The 8,788-nt window shown below is 36.1% G+C and overlaps 1 protein-coding gene across 3 annotated transcripts in view; it reads right to left on the bottom strand.

Moving 5' to 3' along the window:
• Window positions 1–8,788, bottom strand: part of BNC2 (basonuclin zinc finger protein 2) — a 356,963-nt gene that overhangs the window by 282,263 nt on the left and 65,912 nt on the right. The gene's annotated exons all lie outside the window — the stretch shown is intronic.

An 8,788-nucleotide genomic window follows, 5' to 3' on the forward strand; every position in this document is an offset into this window, starting at 1 on the left:
CAAAAAGTTTCAAAAAAAACAAAAAAAAAAAAAAAAAAAGGGTAGGAAGGAAAATGATGAGATATTTGAAGTCGGAGTTAAAGGCTCTCACCTTTGGATCTCTATCCCAGCTTAGTTTTAACTTGTATGAGGAGAACTACAGTTTGTCACTGGTTGAAAACAACAATTTGCAAAGTAAGAATCAATCAAAAGCTATTTCCCAATGAATGACATGGAGCTTCATCAAAAAGCTATGGTCAAGGAACAGAAAAGTTACAGGGTATAAGGAGTCATTACAATGAGATTCCTAAAATGGAGAATTCTGTCTAAGAGGGGGAGCCATACATACGCTCACTGCATCTGAGGCAGCCATTAACAAATCCCCAACAAACCTAGAAAGAAACCACTTAATTCCCACCACTAACCAATGGACAGGTGCAGACTTTCCTGCATCTATGCACCACATATAAATCTATGGTCATGTAACAATATGAATTTTTAATATGTTCCATAGCAATACAGTAAGTCTTAGAGCAGGGCTATGACTTGGGTTCTTTCAGGTACTCTAACTTTATAACTAAAAAAACACAGAATAAAAGAAAAGCAATATTAGATAAGGCTGCAGACAACCTTGCTGACTCGAGTTAGGTTCTGGCATGAGGTCAATAAAGAGAATGTTTGTGGGCATTCTCACTAAAGGGGTATTTTCAGGAATATGCTCGGTGTATAATTTTTCTCCCATATCTTAAAAGTGGCCTCCCAGTAGTGTCCACTACCCACTAGCAGTAGCAGAGGGCACAGACCTGGGTAGCTTTCTTTACCTATGCCTGATTACGTGCCCCAAATAGCCATTTTAATGATTTAAGTCAATGAAATCTTTCTTGCTTAAATTTAAAGAAGAAAAAGAAAACATTATTAAAATCCTAATAGAGATTCTCATTTTAATATTGGATTTATTATGTTAAGCCAGCTGAAAGTAATTATTTTTGGCATGTAAAATATTCATTATCCTAAAATTTTTCTTTTCAAACCCCCGGTTCAGGTTCTCTGATCATCAAATAGGAGTCCTAAAGAACTGTCTAGAGAACAAATAGCCACTTAAAAACACCTTAATAAAGTTGAAAAATTCACATGACAGTCACACAAAAGCACAGCAGGTATAAGACTAGAAGCTATGCCTTCCCCATATAGAATAATATTTTTTAATCTTGTCAATTTTAACAATCTCTCCACCATGTAAGACAATGAGTTAAAATTTATTAAAAACAAAACAGTAGTGATTCCTCCTCATTGTGTTATGTATATACTGCATGTTTTCAATTTCAGTTTCATAATGTCATCCATTAATATTAGCCCTGCCATCATTTTAATTCCTTTTTTAAATGTTTCAGTTAACTCTTACTGCAGTTTGTCTCAAAGAGCCATACCTTCCACCTACTGAAGGAAAACCTTATGTTTTCTTCCTTCTAAGGAAATGCTCTCTTGTACAGACAGAAGCCTAACTGTACAAAATGATAAATCTAAGAACTATTTTTTAAAAAAAAAAAAAGAAGAAAAATAGAAAAGCAAAATCTCTTCAGCTCAGTACTTTCTTACACAGGGAGAGGATCAAACTGAGCTGCCTTTCAGCGCCTCTGAACGATAAGCCTGGGCCCCTGGTTACACGTTTTTATCACGCCCTGACTTACAGAACCCTTACGTAGCAAAACTCAGGACAGTCTTCCTGTCAGCACTCACACACTGAGGACCACATCTGAGGGTGGCACCTCTTTTCCCATACGTCTGCCGGAATGATATATTGGCAAAAAGGTCATATTCAGTTTCTGTTACATTTAAGGTACATTTCAATTCTTTCATTAGGGCAAAAAGAGCGAGTGAAAGTAAGGAGGAATTCATAAAAGGAGAGATGAGGTAAAAGGAAAGAATGAAGAAAGAAAGAAATTAGGTCTATAGGAAATGGAAATAGGAAGAAAGAACAGACTAACCATGTATTTAGGTCATTAAGTAAATTGCTGCCAACCAAATAGAAATGAGACTTAAATCAACCCTTCTCCCTCAACAGTACACAAACCCTAAAGACAGTAGCAAAATAACACTGCAGTCCAAAAATATTGAGTAAATAAGATGTCAGATATGCTCAAGAGAATCAGTGTTTCAATGAGTAACTTCCTACTGTTCAAGATTATTTTCATTTTCTTAACAGGGAGAAATGAAAAACTGATGTGCTTAATTAAAGAAAAACAAAAGGATACTATTTCGTTGTTAAAGGATCAATTCTTTTTTTTAATTGGAATGATGATTAATAAGCTGAGAATCTGATTTCTCAGCTAGCCAGTTTGAGTAATGCATTGTTGTTCCACCAGCATTTCCATTAAGGAAGACTCTGTGAATGAAGAAATGATACAGCACTTCCTCCCTTCTCCTCATCTCTGATTCTGGGGCATGAAGGGCTACAAAGAGTGCTTGAAGAGAATGACACTGCATGCTGCCCTCAACCAAATGAACTCCAGTCATAAATTTTTTCACCTTAGGATTTGAATGTTCTACCATGAAATTTCCTAGGCTTCTTATGGGGAATGCAGAAATCAAAAAAAGAATCAAGACTTTCATTTTTCCTATTCACTAAACTTTCTTTTTAAACCTGGAGAGGGAGAGAGCGAGCAGTACAGGTCATGCTCAGTGAGATGTAGGCACCGTGGATGTCACAGTCCCAGGTATCATTTCTGGTATGTCATCTTGCACATACTAAAACTTTATTACAGCTTGAGATGCTCAAGAGTGTTTTTTCAATTTATTCTTCTTGCCTATTTACTAGTTTACCTTATAAGAAAAAGTCCCCTCTTTTACACAATGTTTTGCTTGTATGTCAGGATATAAAGGCTGTTATTCCTGAATTATGCCTCTTTTCCTTTATTTATCTAAGGCTCAAAAATAGATGTCAAAGTTCCCTGAAAGGGTCTTTGACTCTCTTTCTCCCCCCTCTCCCCTGTCCTTCATTAGATGAAGATCACCAAGCAAAATGTGGAAGCCAGCTGCTTTTCGGGAAATAAAAATGGCATCAGCTTTGGCAGACAGAGGTGAGATCAATCATTTCCTACAATCCCCTATCTTCTGACCAAGGCCTAGAGAAGTGTGGTTATGTAACAGCAAAAAAATACTATGAGAGGTACAAAGGTACAAAAGGTTTTTCACATGGTGAAGAATTCATTCTATGCACATAACAAACCAGGCTCCAAATCTCATGTGAAAGAAAATCTTGGAACCATTATATTCTATGTTCTTTGGACAGTAACAAGAAAGGAGTCCAGACAAAATTTCTCACTGAAAAAGTCATCCCACGATTCACTCTGTTCTATGACCACAAAGTTCCCCACAATATTCTGTGGGGGGAAAAAAGAAGTTAATTCTTAAAACAGTAGGATTCAAGTTATGGGCACAAGCTAAAGCAAGCAAATTCTAGTTTCTTCTCGAATTCCTTTTGATATATATATTCTAATCAGGACTTCCAAGTTGAGAAAATACCTCTTAGGCTGTACAGAGTCATTAGCTATTCATGTTCATAGGAAAATCCTCTCAAAACCCTTGCAGACTGCTATAAGTGGATGCCCAATATAACTTTCTTTAAGTATGTGTAATATTAGCATATAAGGTGGGAAGGCAGAAGCACTAGAATTTTTGTTTTTCATTGAAGTAGATGACGCCAGCTCACTATCTGTAACGGTCTGTTCCTTTGGAATCATCTCCCTGTGTCACAACGACCTGGCAAACTTGAATGCTTTCACTATCACTGGAGTCCTTGCAATCCTGCTTTGGCTGTGACCCATTCACTTTTGCCCCAACTTCTCAGAGATGCCTTACTCAGCATCTAATTAGTTAGGGAGGATTTGCCGCGGCTCTTAACCCTGACACAGAAGAGGGAGGATGTGCTGCTGTGGTAGCCCCAATCTGTACTGTCACTACATTAATCACATTTCCATAAAGCCATGCATGAATAATTGGATTTATCACTGAATGTTAAGATACACTCATAAATATAATTATAAAAAATACCTACAATTATAGATAAGGTATCTACACCTTTAGGGATTTATTTTTTAACTGTGGTTACTCGACTCACCTTAAGCACAAGACTTAACACACACAAATACATAGTACCAGTTTGCAGTTGACAGAAATAGGGGAAAAACAGTTTCAAAGTGATCACGTACTGTGTTCAAATTCACTTAGTGTATGGTGTTGAAAATAATCTTGAAATCTGTGTGCAGGTTTTTCACATATACCATACACACATCTGAGAATATTTTGTGCATGCTTTATTTTCATTGACATATACATAAATACCACGTATAGGATCCTATTACCTTCCCACTGTATTACAAATTGGACAGTATCTGTTAAGTGAAGTCTGCATGTTACACACACAACTTACAAAGTACAGGCTAACACACACTTGCCAATGCTACAATTTGTATTTTCACAATTATGCAAATATTCCTATTTTAGTGTTACTTATCAGAGTGGATGTTAAGAATTATATTTGGATATGTGTCTATAACTAAAACTTCAAAATGAAACATATTATCACTCAAATTAGAGAAGAGAACTAAATTGGAGGTAGCAGCCTGGTAATTCAACAGGCTGAAATTACATGCTTCCTAATATAAATATTTTCACATCAAGACCATAAGATTGGTCAATTTAAGACGTGATTACCAAAACACACCAACTGTAAGAAGGGGAGTAAAAAGGGAGGGAAAAGTGCAGAAACCTAGGGATGGATGATGCCTGACAATGAAAGTCATTTTCAAAGACCATTAACTATCAACTGCTTTACTCAGGGCTCTGATTAAATAAGAATATACATCCTATGTTAAAAGGGATGGCTACATGAGTGGGATAGAGTTTAGAATAAAAATGCATTGCACAAACAATAAAGAATCAAACCCGATATACAATTAGGTATCTGACTTATAAGAGAAACTGTATATGTGCCTTTTAAACTGTTGGTGAATAAACATTTAAATTATTTGGTGGGGGGGGTAGGAAGTCAGACAAAACCACCATTTCCACTTGAAAATACAGACTCAACAAACTGAAACTGTGTTTGCCTATATGAATAGAAAGAACTAAAAGACTACTGGGAGAAAAATTCATATCAAACATGTTTTTAAATGGATTCCAGCAATGTTATTATATATTTCCTACAATATATTTTATGTATCATTTCTCTGAATGTGCTAGATTTTATATTAGAAAGAAAGTTTGCTTTACTCTGTCATATCTCTGGTGAGCAGACGCTCTAGTATTAATGTAAATCGTTGATTTAATTTTTAGCTTTCTTGGTTTGCCCCTCACCTACCCAAGAAATGATTTCTCTGGTGATAACTAACACATCATGCTAATGAGAGAACCTAATGCACAATAGAAAAATGTCACTACTAATAATATTTGCATGAAGTTAAATAAAGCAACTGTAAGAGAATGTCAGACAGTTGTTCTTTAATAAGACACAGTTTCACAATGAAATTATGTTGTTAATTTTGTTACATCATTGGGTGAATCCTAAATTACTACATAATGATACACAGAGTCATTTATAATTCTAACTTAGTATTTCACTTGTGTCTGAAAAGAGACCTTATTAAGGGATCTACATTTTATTTGAAACAGGTTAAATACACCTCACTAATAATAAAAGGTAAATGCCTCTAATAATGTGTAAAACATGGGCTGGAACCATTTACCTGTTACAGTTTCATGTATGAAAAGATTTCAAAATATATTAGACTACTGCATTCCTTGAAGTAACTACAAAGAATTTTATTTGATAGTCTCTCAGGTGCACAAAATATTTATAAAAATAGAAAAATCCCCTTTTAAAACCTGATTCAGAAAAAAAAAAAAAACTTTTAAAAGTAGGCCTTAGTTTCTGGTTTTAACAAAACTTAATGAGGTTAAAATGAGCAAAATAACATCCTAGATTCTAGGAGATTAACACAGAAGATGAGCAAAGGGTTTCTGGCCATTCTCGACCTGTCACTGATCAAAGTAACTCAAAAAAGAACTTCCTTTACAAAAGTCAAGAGTCACGCCCTTTAAGGTTATCAAATATTTGTCTGTATGGAAAAAAAATATCCTTTTTGAAAAAAATCACACTTAAACATGGGAAAGATGCAGAAAGGCAGGAAAATGTGGTAAAATTATCATATCTTGAACTTAAGGGAAACATAATTCCACCAAATCTAAATTGGCTTCAGTTTGCGATGTCTTTTTGATAGTCGTAGAGAGACTGACAGATTTACATATAAGCAGATCCAACTTTGCTCATACAAAAGACAAAGTTTTATAGCCCTACTTTCTAATTTACCTACAGAAGACACAAATCTAGATTATTAAATGTCAGTATTCATGAGATATTTCCCACTACAAGTGTTGCTGTAGTTAAATAATATTGGTAATTAATTCTCTGTAGCTCAGTTTTGAAAACTGCTAGTCAGTCTTTTCTAATATTTAAATAAATGATCAGGTAAATCTTATAGTTTTTATATTACTACAGAAAACTTTGAAATAAAAAAAGTACACCCAATCAACTGTTTATTTCATGAGTTAAGTCAATTTTTTCTTAGAAATTAAAATAATCAGAATATACAAAAACCTCTTTATACAGAATTCTGCATACCTGCTTACACTGGACTTTTACCTGTAATAAAACAAAATGTGGCTTAAAGTGTATAGTGAAACCAGTATTCCTTGAAACTGTTGGCTTCAAGAAATATCATTCCAAGAAAAGTGTCTTTGCTGCATGCTCAAGCACACGCTCACGTGCGTGTGCGCGCACACACACACACACACACACACACTGAATCAGCACTGCTGATGAACTATAGGTACAGAAAATAAACATATTAAACATGTATATAGCACATATATTTTTAGATCTACACAGTTTGAATTTAAGTTTACATAAGATTTACTCAAACTAAAATGTTTTTATCCTGAAGGAGAAAAAAAATATGTAAACTCATACACTCCTTACATGCTTTCCAAAAATGAACAGGAGGGTAAACATTTAGTAACCATGACAGAAAAAAAAAGAGGGTGAGGGGAGTCACTATATTAAAATCAAAGAATAAAAATACATATATATACACACACATATATACATATATAGTTAAATCACACTTTTTAATTGTGTTTTTCTCCTTTTATTTTACTACTCTGTTTAGTAAATGGTAAAATATTACATAGTTTTGTATAGCTTTCCTTATGCATAAATCACTTCCCTATATTTCTACTCTTTCCATATAGTCAACTGATGCTAAGACACATATACATGCACAGAGGTAGAGACAAAATAGATCTGTATCCACAAAGTCAAATAACTGAATCAAAGACATCATAATAGCTTAGCTGTACAAGTTTCTTTTTCTCAGTGATTTCAAATTATTTTCCTAATTTTGATCAATCCTTTATATAATTTACTTTTATTTGTTTTTTAGCTAAAATGTTTTCCACGATTTAAAGTCTCCTTAGATTCAAACCTACTTGGAAATGGGCTAGTGCCAAAGAAGCAATCTAACACCATCTATGTGGTTCAATAGCCATTTATCAATTGATCATTATCTCTATCTGGTTTTATTAACTCTTTTCTAGCTAGAGGGAAATCTAAACCAATCTCCCCTTCACACCACTCACACACACTTGACTTCCCCTAACTCAAGGAAAACCCTAAACGTGACATCTAATTTTTAAAGTGCGGCACAAGTTGCTTGTTCCTAAAGTCAGTGAAAACATACTGTGTTCCAACTATGGAGAGAGCCACCCAGGCAGGCAGGGATGTGTCTCAGAAACACACCTCTCAAGGCACTCTACAATGACAAAGAGTATCTCTGGGAGGAAATGAACTTTTTAACTTGCAAGAATGGGAAATGGCTCGTAAAGAGTTGCTTATTGGGTTTATGTTGATTACATTTAAATCCCAGCTTACTGTATCAGCAGTAATCAGGGTCCCTCTACAGGATATGTCAAAATACACCTTATTCAAACGCATGTAACCTATCTAGAAAGGCATGATAAAACTGTTCGCTAGCTAAATGCTACAAAACCCTGGCTCCGAGCACTGGCTTTTGCAGATGTACCTCTAAACTTCTGGTAGTTTATAGCCTACCAAATTGTTTTCTTTCCTTCATTACCAATGCTCTAAAAAAATCTAATTAACTCAATAAAGTATTTAATTCTCATGAACTCTTGCAAGCAATACAGGTTTTAGAAAAAGAAAGCAACTGCAATATATTTTCTTTAAATGAGTGGAACAGTACCAATTTCTTAACTGCCATCTACTTAAAATCCAAGTGCATTTGTCAGTAGTAGTTTCATGCTGTGTGGATGACACTATCATGCTAACTCTTGCTTTGTGTGGGTTTGGTGTATGCTTTTGAAAAGCAAGACGTGTCTAGGAGGGAGGCACCAGGGAACTTCCCTCCCTCGCTTGAGCACAGTCCAACATGAAAGTTTCTGGGTTGTTTCCCTTCGCTTCCTCTCACCCTCGCTCCCCCTCGGAGCCAGAGCCGCAGAGCCAGCAATTGTGCAAGAAGAGCCGGGTGTGCAGGGCGCGTATCACCAAGCGCATGGTACGAGCCGCCGACTCCGGTGATTAATTATCAGTTCCCGCNCCACGGCTGCGCCCGAGTGTGAGTGCGCCGGCCAGCGGGCGGGTGGGCGGACCGGCGAGTGTGCGGGAGCGGAGCCGGCGCCGGTGGGAGCGCAGGGGCGAGCGTGGAGGCGGACGGGCGGGAGCGCGGCCTCGGCC

This window comes from Crocuta crocuta, unplaced genomic scaffold, assembly GCF_008692635.1.
Source record: "Crocuta crocuta isolate KB4526 unplaced genomic scaffold, BGI_CrCroc_1.0 scaffold687, whole genome shotgun sequence".
Lineage (NCBI taxonomy): Eukaryota > Metazoa > Chordata > Mammalia > Carnivora > Hyaenidae > Crocuta > Crocuta crocuta.